General features: G+C 37.8%; 1 long non-coding RNA gene across 1 annotated transcript; it reads right to left on the reverse strand.

Annotated features, from left to right (window-relative positions):
• Window positions 1–4,154: 4,154 nt before the first annotated feature.
• LOC137501222 (uncharacterized) lies at window positions 4,155–7,702 on the reverse strand. The gene is made up of 3 exons (XR_011018433.1): window positions 7,403–7,702; window positions 6,669–6,931; window positions 4,155–4,258 (listed from the first exon to the last, which is right to left on the reverse strand). It is a non-coding gene; the product is annotated as an uncharacterized lncRNA (long non-coding RNA).
• Window positions 7,703–24,841: the final 17,139 nt, after the last annotated feature.

The following is a 24,841-nucleotide window of genomic DNA, read 5'->3' on the forward strand; positions in this document are numbered from 1 at the left end:
AAGTCGTGAGACTTCATGCCAAGAGATGACTCTCAACGTTATTTTTCACTTCTGTACGCAACGGCTGCGCAAAGATCGCCAGGAATCGCACGCTAGCGCCCCTGACGAGAGCAGGGCTGAACTAAAATTACCGGGCGGGCGATTTAAATCGTTTAGCGCGCGGAGGGTACCCAGGTTCTCGCCCCCCTCCCCCCCTCTTAAATATTATATTAAATCGATGTTTTCGTTTTTTATTTCTTTTATGTTTTTCTTTCATTTCCTTTTCTTTCTTTCCTTCGTTCTGTTACCTTTTTCTGAAATTCTGCATTCTGAACAGTGATACACCTGGAGGTTGGCCTGTGCTTTATTGTTATTAATAAGAATTTTTTTGCTGGAGAAAAGAAGCTTACCAGATTGTGCTGCTTATTATAATTATTTGATTTATGGAGCTATATTTTATTTTTACTAATTCACAAAGCCACGAAGGATGGGAGTGACTGGCCTTGCCTATGCTGCTTTTTTTTTTGTTTCTGCTGAGGGAAAAGGAAGCTAACTCACAAAGGGAGGAAGGAAGTGTCCAGAAGGTGAGTGGGATTGGCAATCCTTATCTCAGATTAAGACCTACAACAGAAATAGACACTAACATCCCCTCGTACATCAGTCCTCTTTAACACTACTTAAGCCAACCGTAACAATCAATAGTATCAAGATATGCTACTTATGCAGAAAATAAAATATAAATACAATGTAAGAAAGAAAACCATACACAGGAACCAAAATGATTAAAGCAAACTCATATGATAAGGAGGGAGTTTGTAGGATTCAAATGTAAATTGAAATGAAACATGATCTTTTGATTTATGGAGCTATATTCTACCTACTATCCACAGTGTTACAGGTATAAAATGGTGTAGAAATTTGCACAAAAGTTTTAGTGATCATAGTATATCATAATCTCTTGACATTACATGCAGCAGTGTTAATCATCAATTAATATTCATCAGCCAGAAAACTATTCAATACAACACAAATACAAAATCATTCATTTATGAAAGAACGACTGGAACTGACAAGTTACAACATAATACTTTTCTCTCTTATTGCAGTCTAACGTTGCATTGACATGTCAAAAGTTTTCAGCAACACCATTTGTAGCCTATTTTCCCAAGGAACTTACTATATGATACATCTTTCAGTCTGTCAAATGAGGCACCTAGGGCCACACACTGAGAAATATTGAGATTTTTACTTCTTTTGCATCTACTAGAGGATGGCAAATCTCTGGCAGAGTAGTGTTTGAAGAAACCAAGACATGATAGCACATACCCTGTTCCTACATATTGCATCAAAACACAACATATCATTCAATCAGTCATCTGCATTTAGATGACAACCAATGTCAAGCTACAAAATTGTGTGCATCCCTTGTATTCATTGATCTGCACTATTTACAATAGTTAGAAATGTTCTATTTTGTGTGACAGTAGGATATATCTAAATTTTTCTGGTACATGGAAAAGGATGGAATCATGAATACATTTGTGAGTTTAAAAGACAAGAGAGCGCTTACAGATTCTGTGATTGTTCCCTCATACAACATGCAGGAGGTACAAATAATGCTTCCTTTCAGTCCATCCGCAGGAGAGGAGTTCCAATAAATTGACAGAAATATTACATAAAATCAGCTTCATGGTCCGTATCGCACTTCAATAGATTCACAATGAAGTATTTATTTATTTTCCACCTAGTCGATACAATGATTGCCTAAGGCAATTTTTATTGGTCAAAAGTGGTACATGTTTCGTATATTATCAACATCTTCAGCCACATAACACAGTTTAGATGAAAAATATAAAATTGACAAAGTAATGCTTTAGAGGAAGTGTCCTTGAAATTAACATAAGATTGACAAGATTAAAACAAACAAATAACTCAAGAGAAAATATATAAATTATTTCTACAATAGAAAGCAGTCGTCAAGGAAACACTTGTACAATATTCCATAGAGAAATTGTCCTAATAAATATTCTTTTCTTAATAATCCATGAAAAAAGATCAATTTATAAATTAAAAATTATACATTTTATAAGTAATTATCGAAATGAAGAAATCCTGATATCACAGTGCGGCTCTTATTATTAATGTAGATGAAAATATAACTAATTCCTAGTTGTCAAATCTTATTAAGCCTGCTTTGACAGAAATATGTAGCATCAGGATCTACGTACAATAATATGGCAGCTGATCCAGCACAAAACATACCCATGCCAAGTCACAGCATAGCTCCACCTATTAAGAGCTACATCCAAGGAATTGTTTGATAATTTAGTACAGTATTATGAACAATATGCTGCTACCTTCCACAACATTACGGTGTGCAAGGGACTGTGCTGTGACCTACACAAAATGCCAGTTGAAGACAGTGGAAACTCACTTCAGACAGTGCCATTTGTATCTACTGTACAATGAAGGCAGAAATCTATGTCGGTGGTTGCAGATAGGCTGATCTGTGGTATGATAACATGCACTCCAACCGGCCAACCAAGCAGAGGAGGGGTGGCCACGGTTCCACCATGTTTCTACACCTCTGCATTTGGGACACAGAAACGGGCTGTTCCCCTACCACTGGCTGTCCTGAGAATGGTTTTCCTTTCACCTGCAGTAAGGCGAATGATGGGACAGTTCCTAGTATATGCCATGGCCACCAAACATCTTGCCCTCACCACAAATCTCCTTGCTTAAGATGATGATGCTTGTTGATTAAAAGGGCCTAACATCTAGGCCATTGTTTTAAGAGAAAGTACAACTAGGCAACCACCCCCAATATATATTAGTAATCGGAGAGAAGAAATAGAAGGGGGCCGACACTAGGAATAATGATGGTATCGGCTAAGGAAGACCAGGGCCATGGAGGGTTTGAAAATAAATCTCCCTAAGCCGCCATACATAATACAATCGGGAGCAGAAAAGAACAGGTGGTGATCAAGGTAGATCAGATAGGATAGATGAAAGTGCGGTGCCTGGCACAAGTAAGCGGAAGCAATGTCAAAATTCAATTAAGGGCTCCGTGGTCGCCTACCCCAGATCCCAAGTGCAGAGCGCACATGGGATCCCTTTTAGTCATCTCTTACAGCAGGCAGAGGATGTCGTGGCTGTTAGTCTACTGCCCCTACCCACAGGGGGACAACTATTATAAGGCTAGTTGCTTTAGGTTGCACCAACTCAGATAGGTCTTATGGCGACAATGGGACAGGAAAGGCCTAGGAACGGGAAGGAAGCAGCCATGGCCTTAATTAAGGTACAGCCCCAACATTTGCCTGGTGTGAAAATGGGAAACCACAGAAAACTATTTTCAGGGCTGCCGACAGTGGGGTTCGAACCCACCACTGCACAAGCGCAATTTCATAGATGCATGACCCCACTGCACAGCCTCCTTGCTGGGTGTTTTGTAAAACAAAATTAAATATATTGATAAACAATCATTAGCATTCACAAAGTGAAATTGTTTAATCTGAATGTAAAATGAACATTAATAACATTAGCACCAGTGTTCTCCCCAGTAATGTTTGTCAGCCGGGTGGCAAGAATGAGTAGGCAGGTGGGGAATACTATGTAAAACTTCAATATGAAAATAAATTTCAATTCGTTCCCCTCAGGGTGTTAACAAAAATATCAGACAGGTAAACATTAACTGCACAATCACCCAAAAGCTGGTTCTATTGCTGTGATTATAAGATCTGCGGCCGTGAAAGCCTTTTTTGATATTTGAATGTTATCATCACAAACAAGATATAACAGAGTAGGCCTACTTTGATCTTCTAGTGTTCTATAGCTCCTTCCAAATCATGTAACAGTGGAGTTAGGCCTCCCACTCAGTTGCTGTGGGCACGTGGAGTGCCATACAGGTTTGTGATGTTATGCGGAACAGAGGGCTCGCATGTGATTCCACGCTAATCCAGACCCCAGCTCGTGACTACGTAGTGGTCAAGCTAAACATTTGATCTCCGATGTAATTGATGAAATTTTGCTAATGATTTATCATTTAAATTCACAGTTTTATAGTATTTATATGTGAAAGCAGGAGCAGCAGGAGTGGAGGTCATGGTAGTAATAGCAGCAGCACCATTACCCATAGCAGTAGCAGTAGTAGCAGCGGCAGGCATGGAGATGGTGGTAGTAGCAGAAGCAGTAGGAGTGCCGGTGGTGCAGGTGGTGTGAGCAGCAGCAGTCATAGCAGCGGAAGGACTTGGCCGTGGACCAGCCTTGTGTCGAGGCACACCTATATGAAAAAAAACACACACACACTAAGAACGGTATAACGGTATATGCTGATGACCTACATAAAGGTTCTCAGAACAAAGATGATCTTTAAGCAACTGTGGTCAGGCTTGAAAAATATTCTGAAGACAACAAAGTTAGCGGAACCTGGGACACATTTTTTTAAATGGATGAAATTGTTGAAATTTGAATTCTGGCATAAATAAATTATATTAACCATCCTCTAAATAACAAATGTGGTTTTGTGCCGCTGTGACTGTTTTTGACGTAGTTACGGTCGTTTTTAAATGGTTCTGCACGGTCATTTAATTATCAACCACGCCTCCTCTCCTCTGTATGCTCGGCTATCCGTGTTCCTTCTGTTACCATTAATTCCCTCTTTACAGTAGCATTGAGATTATACTATTTTTTAATATTGCAATATATACTGCCAACTGTTAGCTATGTTATGAACTACTTCATCCTACAATTTAGTCAACCATGAAGGAACTACACTTGGGGGAAGGGGACCTGGAAGTTTGAAGGAAGCAACTACTGCGAAGCTCACAAATGATTATAGGCAGGCAATATGTGCAAATATTCCCTCTGTAGATAATATGAAATCTGCAATATGTGCCACACTATACTATTACTCCTCCACAGAAGAAGATCCTAAGCATAAGAAATGCCCCCAAAGACCTGAATCATGGTGCTTCTACAATAAGAGTATCGCAACTGGACAAACCCCTCAAAGTCACAAAAATTGTCAGTTCAGTTCACAATTGCAATGCTGCTGAAAATTTTCTCTGTATACCAAAGGCTGGCATCAACTGAACTTCTGTCTAGATGTTGTAAAGGGGATACTCAAATTGCCAATGAAAGTCTTCATGCATGTATGTGGAAAAAGTGCCCATTGGCGCCCGCAAGGGAGGGGGGGGGGGGGGGCAAGGGGGGGGGGGTATTTGCCTCCCCTGGAATTCTAAAAATGTTGATGTTCAATTGTTTAATATCATACCAGATTATTTCATAAACTGAAATTACTGACAGTCATCTAGCATCTGTTATAACCGGAAATTTCTGTAAACAATTTAATGTTGCTGACGTTATATTGGTTTTTATATTCAAGAAAATTGTTGATGTGCCCCCCCTTGGAAAAGATCCTCCGGGCGCCCATGAGAAGAGACCTTTGTGTCCTCAAAACGACTTGGAATAGCTGTTTCTAATGCAGTTGCAGAATACAACATGAGATGTAGTGCAACACAAGAAATGAAAATGGCTGTAAGGAATTATAAACTTTCACCAGCATCCACCAAACTTGCCACACAAAGAGATGAAAGAAGAAAATTTCACAGTCAGCAGTCAGTCACCCAACAAAAGAAAACAGCCAGGAAAAACTGAAACTCCTAAAGGTACACAGGGATGAAGCCAAGAAGAAGCAGGAGGGTAGGAGTTATAGTGCTGGTGAATTTTAAGAGATTTGGAAAGGCCATTATGAAAACTTTTAATGGTTTTAGAACTAAAATTCATTTAACTCAAAATACCATTTTTTGTAACCTGCACTGTTCCATGCAGATCAAATCTAAACCTATATTTGCCAAAGTTGGTATGTAGCTTCTATGTGACCTACCAAGAAAATTGTAGGATAGATTTTTCATTCTTCTACAATATACTCATTTTATGAGGCAAAATGAACAGAAAATTAGTGGAAAATTACATATAAAATACAATTACAAACTTGAAACAGGAGTTAATTAAGCGACATAGGGTGAATTGAAAATTCCATCCTTGAGTTTTTTTATGTTATAAGGAAGAAGTTTTCAAACTCTCAGGTAAAAATCCATCCCACAGGGAACTTTTTGAAAGTTGCCTGTTTTGCGAGCATCATAAACACAAAGTACATCATATCTCATAAACTAATAAGGATATTTAGCTGAAAATAAGATATGTTATTTCTATCATAGTCCTACATATTCCACAACAGTTTCATTGTGATTGCTCAAAAATTGTGGAAAATAAAAAAATGTGTACCAGGTTCCCATAAAATGAACCTGGACAAAACGGTGCAAATGGTTTTCAGATAAAGAGGGAGTTAATATAGCGAGCTCAATTAAATACCTCACCATCACAATTCAGCTAACGTAAAGCCACTGATGGATTATAAAAATTATAAAATTTGCACATTTCTGCACTATTCTGTTAATAATAAATGTTAGGCCTGTAAGAGATGTACCAATTTCAACTTACAGGTACGGCAAGACCAGGTGTGACAGGCATTATAGTAAATTTCATTATGAGAAGCGAGGTTCCCCCTCATCTGGCACTGATGAATTTATCATCATTACCTCTGGAGAGCAATTTGAAATGAAACCCAGGAAAATTTGATAGGTCACAGTACTGTGAAATTAATAACAACGACTACTACTACTACTTACCTCTTTCCGGGACAGTATCTTTATACAGCAACCTTGATAGCGGTCCTGGATAGCTCGAGTGGCGAAAGTGCCTAGAACACACAGTGCGGTTCTTCAGCTGCTTCGGAGGAAGCTGCCGCAAGCATTCGACCCCCCACAACGTCCAACCACTCTCTGCAAATATCCGGTCTACCAACAGGGAAATGATGAAATAAGATTCCCTGTTGCTGGCCTTCTTTGCTATCTGTGTAAATGCCACAGATCTGACACGTTTCGTGCATGGTCTGAGACATGAAAGGAAATAGAAGAAAGTAATAAAGGACACTGTATCAGTTTATATTTTTACTGCTAATTTCAATACCCTCAAAATGATAGTGGATTATCATAAATAATATAACATTACATCAACAGAATTTTAAGGTGTCTGTTTCAAGTAGACTTATGTAACCACCATGCAAAAAGGTAATAAAACAGCGACAGCCAAAAAGAAATTTTTGGGAACATGAGCAGCTATCAATCATCAACTTAATAACTACTTAACCTCCTGCGGCCTACTATCCTTTTAATAGGATTTTGTTTTAAAAATAGAATGGAATATCCCGCAAACAATATTCAAACGTTAAATAAAATAAATAGCAAATTTAGGACTAGGCGAATATGATTCAATTTATCCGAAAGTCATTTGCCTTGGTGTGGTATATTTTCATGTTCTGGCCTCAGGAGATTAGTAAAACAAGAACCATAAGGATGCTTACCTCAAATATCTTGTACTTTTTCTTCAAACACGAAAACGAAGATAACAGATAAATGCATACAAATCAAAGTGAAGCAAAGTGTCACAAACGTGGTCGTCCCACGTGGTCCAAGTTGTCAAACTCAAATTGACCAATAGCAATCGGGAGATATTTCTACCAATAGGAGCTGCCGTATTCGTCACGTGGGCTTACGGTGAGTGACGTGAAGTACAACAGCGCGCCCCCGCGAGTGCAGGGCTAAAGTATTCAGTCTGAGCTGGGCCCTCGGAAGGGTAGGACCTATGCGGGTGACATACCCATGCTTCATGCGAAGCGACCGTGCGGCCCCGCAATGCGCATCTGGTTAACTTGGAGTCGAGAGGCTTCATGCGAACCGAGACCGGTGTTCGGAGTCGATGGAGTCGACGCTCTCGATTCCAGGCTTCAGTCGCGCCCATCCCTACTATTTACTTCATTCCTCAAAATCTCCTTCACACGTGTTTTGTAGTGTGTGTAGCCGCGATTTTTCAGTTGCGCATGGTGGGCGAGACGACTGTCGTAAACACGTGGCTAGCAAAATTCATACGGATACAGTTAAGCTGAGGGACACAAACAAAAATTTAACCTTTTTTTGCTAAATCCTCGGGAGATGAAAGCTTAGTAACAAACGCGGAGTTGTTGTTTACGACTTTTCTTGTTGAACACAACTTGCCTTTAGCCTGCAGTGACCATGCGGGACGTTTGTTCAAGAAAATGTTTCCCGATTCGAAAGTAGCTTCGGAGTACGGTTGTGCGAGAACAAAAACGGGAGCGCTTGTTAAAACTTTGGCTTCTACAGTTTAGGGAAAGGTAACAGAGTTAATGAAGTCCCAGCCCTTTGCCCTGGCAACAGACGGCAGTAACGATATGAACCCATTAGTTGTGACGCTTTTCGATGAGGAGTCTACGCAAATTTCAACGATAATTCTTACAATTCGGGAATCCAGCGACAATACAGGCAAAGGAATATTCAATATTTTGGGTGATGAACTGAAGAAGAGGGGGATTCCGTGGGATAACTGCGTAGGTTTTGCATGTGATATTGCAAGTACTATGACTGGTGTTTCCAAAGGTGTGAGCATTATTTGTAAAGAAAATCCTATTATTCGTGTGCAAGGCTGTGCTTGCCATCTTGTACACTTAGCTTCTCAAAAGGGGTGCAGTGCTCTTGTAAATGTTAATATTGAGCAGTTTTTAATTGATGTTTATTACTATTTGCTAAAGAGTTCAAAGAGGCAAAATGCTTTAAAGGTATGCCAGGAAGTCTTTGGTGAAAAGCCACACAAAATTTTGTGTGTATCAGTGTGTAACAAGGGTCTTAGAACAGTGGGACCCTTTAAAAATGCTCTTCTATGAATCAGATTCTGACAAGGACAACTCAAAATTTCTGAAAGTTAAGGAACAATTTGAAAATCCATCTACTAAGCTTTACCTTTTGTTTCTCAGCTCTGTTCTTCCACTTTTCAACTCCTTAACCCTTTCTATCCTGAATTATTTTTCTTAACAAAAAAATATTTCACTGTTCTTACTGTGTTATTTGGCTTTCAAATAAGATATTATGACCATTTTTAAAGAAATTCCCATTGTAATTATTGAAGTAATTATTATAGCCATATGGCAACTTTGGGGCATGGTGTCAAAGTAATAGGAACTCACTAAATTTCATATTCTTATTGCACAGTTGGTATACATCAGAATAAACACATCAATTAATATAGTAAAACAGTGAAACAAGTTAAAATTATAATTATAGTTGAACACACCACAATAAGCACATCAATTAATATACTAAAATAGTGAAAAATTAAAATTACAATTACAGTTGAATACTAAATATGATGTGGGCCTAGTTGTTCTGTATTTTAACTAACAATGGTGAAATGGCAAGAAACAGTCATTATTCCCATTCAAGCATAAGCAAACCTTGCACTTCTTACACATCACCCTGGTGAAACCCACTTTACAGTTCCTACATTTCTGTTTTTTTTTGGAATACAAACTGGCCAGTGGCATAACTCATCAAACCTCATATCAGAAACTGGCATGGCTACTTTTGGTCTTCTTTTCACAGTAGGCTGCAACTCTGAGCTCGGTCAACATCTTTTCCTCATTTGTGACTTTCCTGCAGCTGTGAGTGAATTTGCAATCACAGTCTGAAATTTCAACAATGAAAGTGCAAGGAGAATCAAAATCGACTTTTCTCCACTTTGGATAAACTTTAATTTTGTCAACTGATGTTGATGCTCTATCTCTGGATGTTTGCTGCAGTTGTGTAGGTGAACCGTTGGTACCAGAAATGTCTATTACAGCAGAATTATCTACTGCAGGAAGATTGGGCCTATGAGTCAGTGTAGTCATATCTACTGAATTTGGTGGTTCATCAGTTGTAACGCTCCTGCGAACAATATTCTGTTCTACTGTTTCAGGGCCATCGTCATCAATATCAACATCTGATAAATCCCCATCAGGAATTACTGCCTCATTCAGGGTGGTCCAAATCTTCATGTGACAAGAAAACATTTCTTGTTAGGTTATGTGACTACGTCAAAAATAACAAGTAACCTTAGTTTTAATATGAATGACCTATATATACTAATAAAGAAATAATAATACACTACAGTACAAAGTACATTCATCAAGAAACTTGAATCATATGAGATAAGGGTAATGACTGTAGTTGCCATATGTCAATAATTATTTTAGGAACAAATTACAGTAAAATACATTAGCTAATTGCTTTACGTCGCACCAACACAGATAGGTCTTATGGCGACGATGGGACAGGAAAGGGCTAGGAGTGGGAAGGAAGCGGCCGTGGCCTTAATTAAGGTACAGCCCCAGCATTTGCCTGGTGTGAAAATGGGATACCACGGAAAACCATTTTCAGGGCTGCCGACAGTGGGGTTCGAACCTACTATCTCCCGAATACTGGATACTGGCCGCACTTAAGCGACTGCAGCTATCGAGCTCAGTAAAATACATTAGAGATATAACTTCATTCATAGTAAAAATATAATTTAGATTCTTTTACTGACATGTATCTAATATTATTTAATGACTCATGCTTCAAACAAACATTTTACTCATAGTTGAAAATGAAGCCCACCATTTACATTCCATGTTTGAAACAGCTGTTGAGACTTAAACGAGAAACATGGAGCTCTAACAGTGTTACCAACTTCAGAAACACATTTTGAAGAAAAGATATCCAGGTGGCTAATATGGGCTAAAATAGCATGGTGTTCTGTATAACATCGTTTCTGTAAAGGGTAAAAGTAATTGTTGCCATATGGTAGGTATGGTAACAAAGGGTTAAATGTATTCCTCCAACAGTTTTTAGTTTGGTGGGGAAGAATAAGAATGAATTCTGTGCTAATATGAACACCAAACTGTTAAGTGCTCTATTAGTGCAGAAGATGCATATGATATCAAAAGAAGAAGCCTGTCACCAGTGTACCTTTACGAAACAGGAACTACAAGCTGCTAAGGAGGCAACTACAGTACTGAACAAAAGAAATGATCCTTCAACCTTCACTCAGATCGGTACTGCAGATCACGTGTTCCTCTAGCAGGTAAGAATCATTCAGTGTTTATATTGCCAATCTTTGAGTAACTTATGTTATTTTTGGTTGAACTGTATGTTGTTCACTGATTTTTCAGTGATGTATAAGTTAGTGAGATCTCGAAAAAAAAATCTTTGGTTGCGCACCCCCCCCCCGGTGCCATCTCGGCTGCATTACTAATTGCCTTTCTTGAAAGTTGGCATCTCTGCTTATATAATCAGAAAGAATGCTTTCCCAAAGTTTACATACAATGCATGTCAAACTGACTGGCCTGTAATTTTCAGCTTTATGTCTATCACCCTTTCCTTTATATACAGGGGCTACTATAGCAACTCTCCATTCATTTGGTAAAGTTCCTTCATGCAATGCAAACAATAATCAAACAAGTACTTCAGATATGGTACTATATCCCAACCCATTGTCCTTAGTATATCCCCCGAAACCTTATCAATTCCAGCTGCTTTTCTAGTTTTCAACTTGTTCACTAAATGTTTTATATTTATAGAAAGAGAGTGAAACATTTGAGAGTCCTTGTATACCCAATTTCAGCAGAGTACTGATTCTCTGATCTAGTGAAAGTTAAATATTCTTCATATTTTGAGGCATCCATGGGACAAATTGACCTCAGTTTGTATACAACAGAGATAGTAGGTCTTGTCTCTAGAGATATATGTGCTCGTCCTAATACTTGCTTGCTGGAAACTACTCGACCTGCACAGCCTGAAGATGAAGAGTCCTTAGTTCTCGTAAGAATGAGTGACCGAACTATGATACGGTAAGTGCTGTAGATACTTTTTTTATATTTAATGGTCCTTGAAGCTAGTTTTACATCCTGTCACACTTGCGCTTTATATGAGCAAGATTATTCTGAGAGGGTGAATAATAATAATAATAATAATAATAATAATAATAATAATAATAATAATAATAATAATAATAATAATAATAATAATAATAATAATAATCATAATGTAGGAGGGGGGGGGGAATGTGATCTAAGTGCCAAAAATATTTTGCAGGAGAGTGAAAAATATATATGAATCACTCCTAAAACAAAATGTTATTAAAGAAAACAGAACCCACTAGAGAAATATAAGAAACTTTCCAAAAATAATTACACATTTTCCATCGTATATTGAAAAATTGGAAAAGATTGAAGTCCACTAGTGAGTATCCAATGGATCTAAGTCCTTGTTCACTATCATCACCACTAATTATTTAGAATGATAGGATTTTTTTTAAAAAAAATTTTCTCTCATCCATAAACTCAAGCATCTGGTATATAGCTTCCTTTATGTCAGTGTTGGTGACTCAACATGTTTCCCAAGATGCAATTTTTACAATAGAAAAGCTTTTATTAATTCCTGCTATTCAATACATATATCCATCTTTGGATGGAATGATATTTAGCCAAACACATTTCAGCTCATCTTTGAGCCATCTTCAGTGAAATATTTTAAAAAGTTACATGAATTGATGAATAACACTAAGAACAATGTGAAGGAGCATGTAAAATCCGAATAGAACATGATTAATTTATCTAAAACAAGCAGGGTTATAGCAAGGTTGGAAACCTCTATGTCTAAAAATATTTATATCACTCTAAAATGAGGGTAAAATCTCCATTATAAATTTGGAACTGTCCATCTTCAGTATATCATGTATGCATATGATCTGGAGGGCAGCAGAAGCCAGGGAATGTAGAATATGTGAAAAAAGGCCTGGTGCAGTGCTGTGTAACTCAGTTAGTTGGAACTATGAATATATTGATCTGTCAATATATGATCTTTAATGGAAGGAAGGTGAATGAATGTGTATATAAAGCTGAAGCTAAGACAGGAAACAATAGTGATCCTTACTTATTGAGTAGTTGCCCTCTCGAATGGCCTGACATTGTTGGCGTGGAGGTCTTGTATCCACTAGACTTGTATGTGGCTGGCTCAGTTATATTGGTATGGATAGAGGAAAGAGTGAGGGAGGGAGGTGCTTAGTGGGTGGAGAGAGGGAGGGGTGGTGTTATGTTGGTGAGCTGGAAGCAGGATTTGTTCTTATTGTAAAATTGTTGTCAAATAAATGAAATGAATGTTTCAAGTATGTATTTTTTTAGTCTTTTTAAAAAATCTCATTTCAGTTGTGAGAAGAGTTCCTGAATTGGTCAGTGTTGATATGGATGCTCTCGAGAATACTAAGCAAGGGGCCTCTTTGTTCGTAATGTAGGATCTTCAAACCTTGATTAATCGTTGTGTATTTGCAATTAGATTCTTTATGATGTTCACTCTCAGCCGAAAAGCAATTATATTTAAGAACAGATTTGAAAATTAGTCTGGAATTGGAGTGGGTGGTTCTAAATGGGTATTTTAATCCTATATTCTTTTTAAAACATTGGAAATTTTTTAAATAATGGTGTTCAAGGTGAATAAAGTGAATTTCTCTTTAGGGGAAGAATCTTTCATTAGGATGGTCTTGGATCTGCTCTGATATATGTTGACAAAGGCTTTGCTGAAGCCGTCACATTCTGCTATATTGTGAATTGTGTTTATTTCTCTCTTGTAATAGTTAATGCTCTCAGTACCATACTATTGTAGGCTGCTTTTTTGTGTATGCCTGGGTGCAGAGAAATTTGTTGGATGGTATTGATAGTGTGGGTGGGTTTCCTCAATATATATATTAAAGGACAGAGTATTGTTGTGGTTGTGCATAGGTTAAATCAAGGTAATTAAGGGCATTGCTGTTTTCTGACTCTATGGTGATTTTTATGTGAGAGTCAATGGAGTTAAGATGTTCGAGGTGTGTGTCTATTAGTGATATGAGGGTCTAGAATAGCAAAAGTGTCAACGTAATGTGTCCAGTGTTTTAGTACCATTGATCATGCCAATGTGAGAATGTTCTAAATGCTCCACTTTACAAAGCAAAGAATTAAATGTATCCTAATTCAATACAAAACATATTCCATTATTAGATGGAGCAATAAAATTCAAACTTGTTTTGGCTCGTTTGAGCCATCTTCAGTGAAATAAGAAGGGGGGGGGGGGGGGGTAAAGTAATCTACATAATATAAGCTAAAGATGTGCTAAAAACATAATGAAGGAAAAAAATGTAAAACAAAACAAAAAGGACAGCAATAAATAACTTGCTGAGACAAATTCAGTGCACAAAGCGTTAATATAAAACAAAATTGAAACAAAAAAAATGGGCTAATCCTAAGAAAATCAAATAAAAGATGACAGACGGAAATGAAACAATAAGTGCTAATAGTGAGGTTGCAAACCTCTTAGACTGAAAAGTTTTAATTAGATAACACTTCAAAAACTGGACGAAATCACTGTGTTGAAAATTCAGGCTAACTGTCTGTCTTTGTAGAAACACCACCCCACGAATGGCTAGGAGGGGAGCGAAAAAACTTGAGAAACCAAGTTTGAGAGGAGACAATGTGCCAGGTGAAATGTACGTGATAAATGATGGGAAAATTTTAATTACCCTCTCCCCCGGAAAATGGCGTGTTCCTTTATGTTTAAAGGAGATTCCAAATACCAATGTTCACGTCTGTTACCTTCAGTTTTGAGATATAAGTGTCCTCGTAAAAGGAATTCACTTTTTACTTCACTTCCTTTCATGCTCCTCTCCCCCTCCCCCATTAAGTGAATTTTCCAGGGGGATATACTTGTTTCTTTATTAGTAAAGGATCTTCTAAATACCAATTCAACTCCTTTTCACCCCTGCCTCCCAAGATGACTTTCCACTAAAAATGCATTTTTCTTTGTTTTTAAAGAAGATCCAAATACGAATTTTCACGTCTGTAACAACTTTAGTTTTTATCAGATGTATGTTAAGTATCCTCATACAATTCCATTAATTTTTCAATTCTATAACCCCCCTTCATTGAATTTTCCTAAAGGAATATGTTTCTTTACTCTTAAAGCAAATGCCAAATACCAATTTTTATGTCTGCAACATCTTTCGTTTTTGAGATAATAGTATCTTCATACAAATAATTCAACTATTTTTTCAATTCTCTCTCCTCCCTCCCCCCCCCCCCCTAGTGGATTTCCGAAAACAAAAAATATGTATTTCATTATTTTTAAAGGAGATTCCAAATACCAATATTCACGTTTGTAACATCTTCAGTTTTTGAGATATCAGTATCCTAATAAGAAGAATTCAACCCCATTTTCAGTCATTTTTACCCCCCACCCAAGTGGATTTTCTGAAAAGAAAAAATACATGTTTCTTTACTTTTAATAGAAATTAAAAATACAATTTTTCACTTCTGTAACATGTTAAGTTTTTGAGATATACTGTAGACATGCTCATTTTAAAATTTCACCCCCTTTTTAGTTCCCCTTACATGGAGTTTCAAATACAAATCACCTATGTTTCTTTATTTTACAGGAGGTTCCAAATACCAGTTTTTACGTCTGTAACATTTTACCTTTCCGAGATATACTGTAGATGTAGTCCTTCTAAAAATTTACCCCATTTGTCACTCCTGTTTAACCCCCATTAATTGGATTTTCCAAAAACAAAAAAAAAGTGTGTTTCTTTATTTTTAAAGAAGATTCCAAATACCAATTTTCAGGTCTGTAATATCTTCAGTTTCCAAGATGTAAGTATTCTCATTAAACGCATTCAACCCCCTTTTCACCCTTTTTCACCCCTCCTAGTGGGATTTTGCTGAATACAAAGAAATATGTGTTTCTTTATTTTTATTTTTACATTTGTAAACTTTTAAAGTTCTGAGAAATAGATACTAATTTTAAAAATTAACCCCCCTTCTCGCCCCCTTAGCGATGGAATATCCAAGAATCCTCCCTTAGCAAGCACCTACATCTTTAATATTATAAAAGGAAGTGTTTGTCTGTCTGTGTGTCTGTGTGTGGGTGTGTCTGTGCGCGATGCCCAGCAAAATCTACAGCACGTAGAGATCTGAAATTTTGAACATAGGTAGATGGAAAGGGGTCCGAATGCACCTCGAAGCCGGAATTTTCATTTTCGCTTTCGTTGGTGAGTTATGAACGAAAAACCATCGGAAAACGTGCATTGGGATATGACAATCCAACGTGCTGTCACCAAGATTAAATGCATAGAGTCTCTGTCGCTAGGCAACGTACATAACATAGGTAGAGAACACAATATTCAAGGAGCCATTTTACATCCAGGACGTAGGAAGCTGTTTTTGGTCTTATATGGTGGGAGGGCATATGATTCGTCCATCGGATCGAGACGTTAAGTCTTGAGCTATTCAAGAGGAGTGGGCTATGTGCCGGCGCCGGATTTCATCCTCTTCATTCTTGCTATCATATATCATGTCATTGATTTCTTTCAACAAGCAACTTTTACAAGAATTACCCGATGTTCTACACAGTTACAAGTCTATCGACTACACGGCAGAGCTTCAAAAGATCTGGAGTGACCTGGAGTACCCTCAACATCTTAGAGGGGACAATTGTGGCACCAATTATCCTTCTTAAGTATAAGACCTGCCCTCTGCAATGAACACGACTCTGAAACTGATGACTAATATTATTGAAGCCATTCTCATGATTGGGCATGCCGCAAGCGAAGTAATATTCATTCCTCGGATTCGAATAATTTCTTCGGATATACAGTTTAAGTTTAGATGTCTGCAGTGTTCAAAATAAAATAAATAATGTAATAATAAAGCAAGCATATTCTTCTTCTTCTTACTATCTTACTATATATAAAAATGTATGTATGCATGTATGTATGTATGTATGTAAGTATGTATGTATGTATGTGTGTAAATGACACATCTCCTTCTAAACCACTGAAGCAATTTCAATCAAATTTTGAACACTTATTATTTGCTATCTGAAAACGAGCACTGTGGGGGTAAGCCACCACTAGCCCCCTTAGGGATGGGTGTTAGGGGGTTCATGTAAAAACATAATAGAAAATAGTGTCGAATCCATAATTTTTGCGGTCGCTGATGTGAATAGTGGCACTTCGGATTTTTTAAAAGTCAAATTTCTGCTCCCATTTGGGTGGGGGGCGAGGGGGGGACTGATGATGGATGTATGTAAGTAAATGACACATCTCCTCCTAAACCACTGGAGCAATTTCAATCAAATTTTGAAACTTATTCTTTGCTATCTGGAGACGTGCACTGTGGGGGTAAGCTACTTCTAGCCCCCTTAGGGGTGGGGGGTTAGGGGGGTCAGGAAAAAATAATCGAAAATACTGTCGAATACATAGTTTTCGGGGTCGCCGAGGTGAATTGTACACTTCGGATTTTTAGTATCAGGAGATAAACCACGTGGGGGTAAAACAGCACAGGAACCCTTAGGGGCAGGGGGTGAGGGGTCAGATATACAAATTAAAGAAAATAGTGTCGAATCCATACTTTTCGGGGTCTTAGGGATGAATAGTGACACTCAGGATTTTTAGTATAAGGAGAAAAACCACGTGGGGGTAATACTCCCCATGAAACCTTAGGGGCAGGGGGCAAGGGGGCTTTGATACAAAAATCATCAAAAGTAGTGTCGAATCCATACTTCTCGTGGTCGCTGAGATAGTCACACTCCGGAAATTTTTAAAGTCCAAGTTCAGCCCCCTTCGTGGTAGGGGGCGATGGAAGAGTGATATTTGAAAATAATCGAAAAGAGTGTCGAATCTATAGTTGTCGGGGTCGCCGAGGTGAATTGTACGCTTAGGATTTTTAGTATCAAGAGACAAACCACGTGGGGTTAGGACACCCCAGGACCGCTTGGGGGGGAGGGGGGCAGGGGGTTAGACATATATGGCATCGAAAGTAGTGTCGAATTAATACTTTTCAGGCTCGCTGAAATGAATAGTAACACTGCGGAATTTTTTAATGTCCAAGTTCAGCCCTCTTTGTTGGGGGGGGGATGGGGGAGTGATATATAGAAATAATAGAAAATACTGTCGAATACGTAGTTTTCGGGGTCGCTGAGATGAATAGTGACATTACGGAATTTAATATCAGGGGGGGTAATACACCCCAGGAAACATTAGTGGCGGGGGGCGAGGTGCTGAGATATACAAATCATCGAATGTAGTGTCGAATCCATACTTTTCAGGGTCGCTGAGATGAATAATGGCACTCCGGAATTTTTAAAAGTTCAGCCCCCTTCGTGGTGGGTGGCAATTGGAGCGTGATATATAAAAATAATCAAAAATAATGTTGAATCCATAGTTGTCGGGGTCGCTGAGATGAATGGTGAGACCCCGAATATTTTACAAGTCCAAGTTCATTCCCCTTTCTGGTGGGGGGTGAGGGGATTCAGATTTAAAAATAATCCAAAATAGTGTCGAAGCCATAGCTTTCAGGGTCGCTGAGATGAATAGTAACACTCCTGTTTTTTTTTAACTCAAAGTTTAACCCCCTTTAGGGGGAGGGGGAGTGAGATATTATAATAATAATCGAATATACTGCCCAATCCATAGTTTTCCGGGTCGCTGAGATGAATAGTAACATTCCGGATTTTTAAAGTCCAGCTTCAGCCCCCTTTGGCATAGAGGTTGAGAAAGGGTGAAAAAATAAATTGTCAAAAATGCCCCCCTTTGGCATAGAGGGTGAGAAAGGGTGAAAATATAAATTGTCAAGAATGCCCAAGGTAATAGACGTGTGTATGTTCCAGTATGACTTTCAAGTAAGACTTACTGCCTGGAAAACATACTGTGGGAGTAAGACGCCCCTAGAATCATTTCGGAAGCGGGTGAAATATATAATCCATATTAATAAATAGAAGTCAGTTTGGCGCGATATATATATATACTGTACTATACATATATAAATTAAGGCTTAAAAATGAAAACAGACGTGAATTAATGAGACCATTCTAGGCATCCTAGAAACTTAAAACTTGGTACCAGACAACTTGATGACTTGAGGATCCCTAGAAAAATCTAAAATTCTCAAAATTCTCTGAGAGGGACACGTTGGGAGTTTCAAATCTGCATAAGAACACAGTCGGTGATATTTATCCAGAACGATAACCTATAGGTTTCATGGGCTTAAAAGTTTCCTGAAAGTCTTAATTTTTAACCCCCTCCTCCATATCAAGATGGCAGCACAATCTCCCAGACAAGTTAGAAAATAGAAATTTGGCAATATTTTAGCTTTTTGCCTGTAACCGATGGAAAATTTTCGAGATGTTCAAAAAATTTATTTTCTACCCCCCAAAAATATCGAAATATTGAGGCAATTTTAATGACGGTGCAGACCTTCCTTTCGAGGTATTTGGTAGCTAAACGGTAAGTCGTATCACAAAATGGATGGCACAATCTCTGTTCAATTTGGAGTGATCTACAACTTTGGTCCTATGACTTTTTGTCGTATCTCTATCCCTTATGATAAATTTGGCTCTATTTCTGGATTTACCTAAATTTTGCACTTTGTACACGTATAACTAATGGTTTGAGTCACTTATAGGAAAGATGGGATCATCAAATTATACTCGAATATTAGCCCACCCAGCCAAATTCTATGTTTGAAGCTGTCGCATAAGTATCTGAAAATTAATTCACTGTGTGAAAACCTTACACAAATTACACCCTATTCAACGTTTCTAAATTATCTTGCCTTTAAATAGATGAGATACGAGGAAATATCATAGGGCCAGCCATTTAAATAGCTAAATGAGGCCAGAGTCGTCTTTTTATACAATCCGTTTTTCAATATGAATGAACCGTTTAGCAGCAGTTATTCTGTAAATGAAGGTGAACATGCATATACTTCCGTATGTCGATCTACATTTATTAATTTAAGTAGATTTGTAGCGATCTAGAAAGGGGTGTGTCTTATATTGTAATTAATACTTTATAAATCAATAGTGACTCTCAGCAGGAGGGCGTCTGCTGTTGTAATTAGTACTTCCCACATCGACTTTAACTAGCAATAGGAATGGGGTAGTTCTCCAACGCCTGTGTACCATTGTAATGCATAATTCCCTTCTTGATTTGACTAGCAGAATGCAAGGGAGCGTGCATTTTTTAAAAACTCTTTTACCTGATTCTCTTTATCATTAGATATAGGTGCCCCGATTATAAACAAATTTACCCATCAAAATGTGACTGACGTTACGCGTAGTGAATTGCGGCAGACAAGTGGACCTGTCGTTATCATCACAACTCTGCAACTCGCACTTCACATTGGAAACAACATCTGCGGACCTCCCTATGCTTTTTCTTGGATAACGCCAAGAGACATGCAATTAAAAAAATTTATTCACTTCATGTACAGCAATTTACTTCGATATCCGTATACATTATAGAATACCGTAGCGAAGCACGGGTACATTTGCTGGTTGTAATATAAATGTATCCTCAAAATTTCATTTCTTTATGTCCAGTAGTTTTGGCTCGGCAATGATGAATGTGTCAGTCAGTTAGGACATGTTTTCTATATATATATAGATGGACAGTTCCAACTTTATAATGGAGATTTTATCTGTGTTTTAGAGAGATATAAACATTTTTTAGACATATAGGTTTCCATCCTCTCTATAACCCTGCTTGTTCTAGATATATTATTCCTGATCTATTTGGATTTTACATGCTCCTTGACAATGTTTTTAGTGTTACTTATTCAGCATGAATTCATGTAACTTTTTAATATATTTCACTGGAGATGGCTCAAAATGACCTGAAACATGTTTGGTTAAAAATCTTTCCATCCAAAGATGCCTATATGTATTGAATGGGACAAAATAATAAAAGCTCTGTGTAAACCGTCAATATGGAATGAAGCTAATATCTTGTAACCAAGACACAATACAGTAAAACCTTGTTAAGACGTTTCTGCAGGGGACAGGGAAAAAGAACATGTTAAGTGAGAAAACTTACTACTGAATACACAAATTAAAACATCCAACAGGGATATGCATACACTAGAAATATTTTTTTCCACCATGACTGTATTTCATAATTTATTATTTTCATCATTTCCATATTGATTTCCTAGTTTCAGTAGCTTTAACTTGATTGTGAATTGTATTGTAGAATGGGGCAGAATAAAATTCTACAATACAATTTACAAGTGCTAATTAGGGGATATATCCAAAATAAAGTTAAAACTACTGATGACAGCATTTTACTTTGTGTATCCGGGGGTACAGTGAAAACTATATCTACCATTTCTACACAGTAGTAAGTGAGACAGTGGAGGCAGCGATTGTGCTGAATATTGGCGATTCACTAGTGCAGTACAGGGCAGCTATAGGAAGGTGGAATGGAGAAGTGAAATGTGAAAAAGTGAGAGGAGAGATGAAAAATGGGCAGCAAATTGGGTATATTGGTAACCTTGTTGGTAGCCACAGTGATAGCAATCTTATTGGAAATTGGTGGAGTTGAGCTAAACCCGGGGCCTGGACTAGTTGGTGCAATCGGATGGGATGAATTCGAAATGATTAAGGAACTGATCAAAGAAGCATGTCAGGATGAGCAAACAAGAGACCTAATTAGAGAACAAGCCAAGGAAATAAATAAGGAAATACAAGAGTTAAAAGAGTGTGTTAAAGAAGAGATGAATGTTATAAAAGAGAGAGTGGCTCATAACGCTGAGGAAGTAGAACGACTGAAGACCAAAGTCAGGGATTTAGAGGAGGAACTGAGTCAAATAAAGTGGTCTGAAAACAGGACTAACCAAGAGCTCAGGAGGAAAAACCTTTTTATTTATGATGTGCCGGAAGGAGACAACGAAAGCAAGGTGGAAATAGTATTTAAAGTGGTAGAAGTAATACAAAGTAAAATGAAGATAAACTTGAGTGAGGTGGACACAGGCGATGTATATAGAGTGGGGAAAGTGAAGGGTAGAAGACCGATCAAGGTTAAGTTAATATCAACCCTGATGGTGGAAGTAGTGCTGAGGAATACCAGCAACTTAAGAGGTGAGAAAATATGGGTGAGAAGGGACGTGGACAATGGTGTCATCAAGGAACAAAACATTTTACTCAGGCACCTAGGCAAAGTAAGATTTCAAGGCCTAAAGGTCTACATTAAAGGGCAGCGTTTGATCGTTGGAGACGGTCGCTGGTGGCGCACGTGGACACCAACTCAGCTACAGGAAATAGACAAAAAACACCAACATCAGCAGAGTGTAGCATGTGAGGAAGGAGCAGAAGTGAGCAAGGTAACACTGACGGAAGTCAGTGATGACGTAGGTAGGAGCAATACGGCAGAAGGAAGAGAAGCGGATACAGGAGCCCAGCAGTCAGCGGCGCAAAAGGGAGCAGAGGGCAATACACTGGAAGACGGCCATATCGAGCAACGCCCAGGGGTCAGCAAGGGGATTGAAGAAAAAACATGTGGGACAATGGTAACGGGTAAAAACCTAAGTCTAAAAGATTCATGGGCAAAGAGAAATAAGTTACAGACCGATAAGGGGGAAAGAGAATGGCAGAACGCCTAAAACCCCAGAAGAGGATACGGTAGATATAGAACAAATGGAAATATCTAGAATGACCAGAAGTAAGTCAGGGAATTTATACTATAAAAGTAAAAAATAACTAGAGTTAAAGGTATCATGTGTTAATATCGAAGGAATATGGAACAAAATAGGTAACAAATACTTTAAAGTGCTACTTGGAAGAAAGGGATATTCTTGGACTTGTAGAAACTAGGGCTGATTAAAGAAAGACTTAAAGATAGAAGGATGTATTGTATGGAGTCAGTATGGATCAAGGAGATCCAATAGAGGAAGGATATCGGAATTTCGGTGGTAATCAAAAACAACTTAAAAGATAGGATACAGCTCTTAGAATCTGAGTTTAAGGAATTAATCCGGATAAGAATATTAGATAGGGTCAATAGGAGGAATGAAATATGTGTAGCTTTTATATATATAATAATAATCCACCTTTGAGCTCCCCATTTTCACAGAATGAGTTTTTTTGGAATTTAGCGACAGAAATTAGACGAATGAGAAGTACGTATGATCAGGCAAGCATTATTATTATGGGTTATCTTAACAAATTGTTGTCCGGACGCACACTACTCCAAATGGTATTTGGAAGGAGTTAAACTGGAAGTAGTTAACAAGTTACAATATTTAGGAATTATAATATCAGGAAATAGAAATTGGTCTGAACACATCAAGAGAGCAAAAATGATTGATGCAGCAGCCCTAGCTAGTATTCGAATATTAGATAAGGATGCCTAATATTCATTTTAGGGTACAGAGAAATGTATTCAATGCTGTGATTAAATCTGAAATGTTATACGGTGCAGAAGTATAGGGCACAGAAAAGGAAATCGCAATGCTTGATTCAGTTACTAGTAAATTTATTAAAATAATTACAGGTGTACCAATATGTACAGCGAATAGTGGAGCTAGATTACTGTGTACAGACATTAATATAAAGGGGAAGACGGGGAGAAATTCTAGATTTTGCTTACCTGCACAAAATGAGGTACCGGAATGGGTACTGGGCAGGCAACTTATTTTTTTTTGCTATTGGCTTTACGTCGCTCCGACACAGATAGGTCTTATGGCGACGATGGGACAGGAAAAGGCTAGGACTGGGAAGGAAGCGGCCGTGGCTTTAATTAAGGTACAGCCCCAGCATTTGCCTGGTGTGAACATGGGAAAACACGGAAAACCATCTTCAGGGCTGCTGACAATGGGGTTCGAAACCACTATCTCCCAAATACTGGATACTGGCCGCACTTAAGCGACTGCAGCTATCTAACTCGGTACAGGCAACTTACAGAAAGTACTAGAAGAAATTGGGATGGGGAACTATTGAGACAAAGATTTAGAAGAAAGAAAAGTCTGTAGGAAAGTGGCACAAATGCTAAGAGCTGAGGGTAATAATAGAAAAACTCTGCAGGAATTCATGAATATATATCCTGGTATGAAAATAATATATGATAACTTAACCAAAAGAAAATACAGGGGATTGATATGGTGGCTGATGGGAGTTTATAAAAATAAGACTTTTACAGAAGTGGAAAATACATGTTTATTGTGTGAGAAGGAGTTGGGAAATGCACATTTCTTGAGACAGTGTGAAAGTATAGGAGGATTACAGGTTAAATACTTGGAAGCAGAGACATATATAAGATAGAAAGAGAATCTGAATATTATACTCTTGTCAAATTAATGAATAGGGAATGGAGAAGGCCAGGGAAACTATCAAAATTATTGACAATTATAAAAAGCTTGTGGGAGAGAAAAATAAAAGTGGCGAATGAAGGAAGGGCAAATGCTGATGAAAGAGGGATACACAGATATGGAACATTATAGAGTTCAATTCAGTAATAGTAAGGGTGACAATAATTACAATTTTAGTATTATGTCCCGTTTATATGTATGTTCAGTTTTGTTCCTTTGCTCCTTACGTATTTTATATTTTATAATTCGTAGTATTGTGGTTTATTGATAAGTAAGTCATATTGTATTGCTTCTAATTAGGTTGTTTGTTGTTGTTGTTAAATTGTTTGTCTGCCTGTTGTTTTTTTTTTTGTTAGATAGCGTTTGGCTGGTGACGTAGAGATGGAAGAGGGGGAGATAGGCCTGACCCATCTCAAGCAAAGTGCTGATTCAGTACGTCTGCACGTGTAGATTAGAGTAAGGTAGTGAGTAGTATTAGGTTAGAGGAAGAAGGTTGTTAATGAGACAGCGAAAGATGATTGCATGAAATCAGCTTCATTTGCCGTATCAAATTCTAATCACAGAGGCTTACAATAATTGAAAATCTTCCACCTTTTTGATACTTTTTATCTGCTTTTTAGCAAATTAATTATAAACAATACATGTTTCGTTCTTATTTGAGAACATCTACAGCTGTTGCTTAGCTTAGGTGAATTACTGAGTTTTTAAGTACATTATTTTCAGGTACCTTGTTCCTCTTAAAAACTATTTGAATATAAATTGAAT

This window comes from Anabrus simplex, chromosome 6, assembly GCF_040414725.1.
Source record: "Anabrus simplex isolate iqAnaSimp1 chromosome 6, ASM4041472v1, whole genome shotgun sequence".
NCBI lineage: Eukaryota > Metazoa > Arthropoda > Insecta > Orthoptera > Tettigoniidae > Anabrus > Anabrus simplex.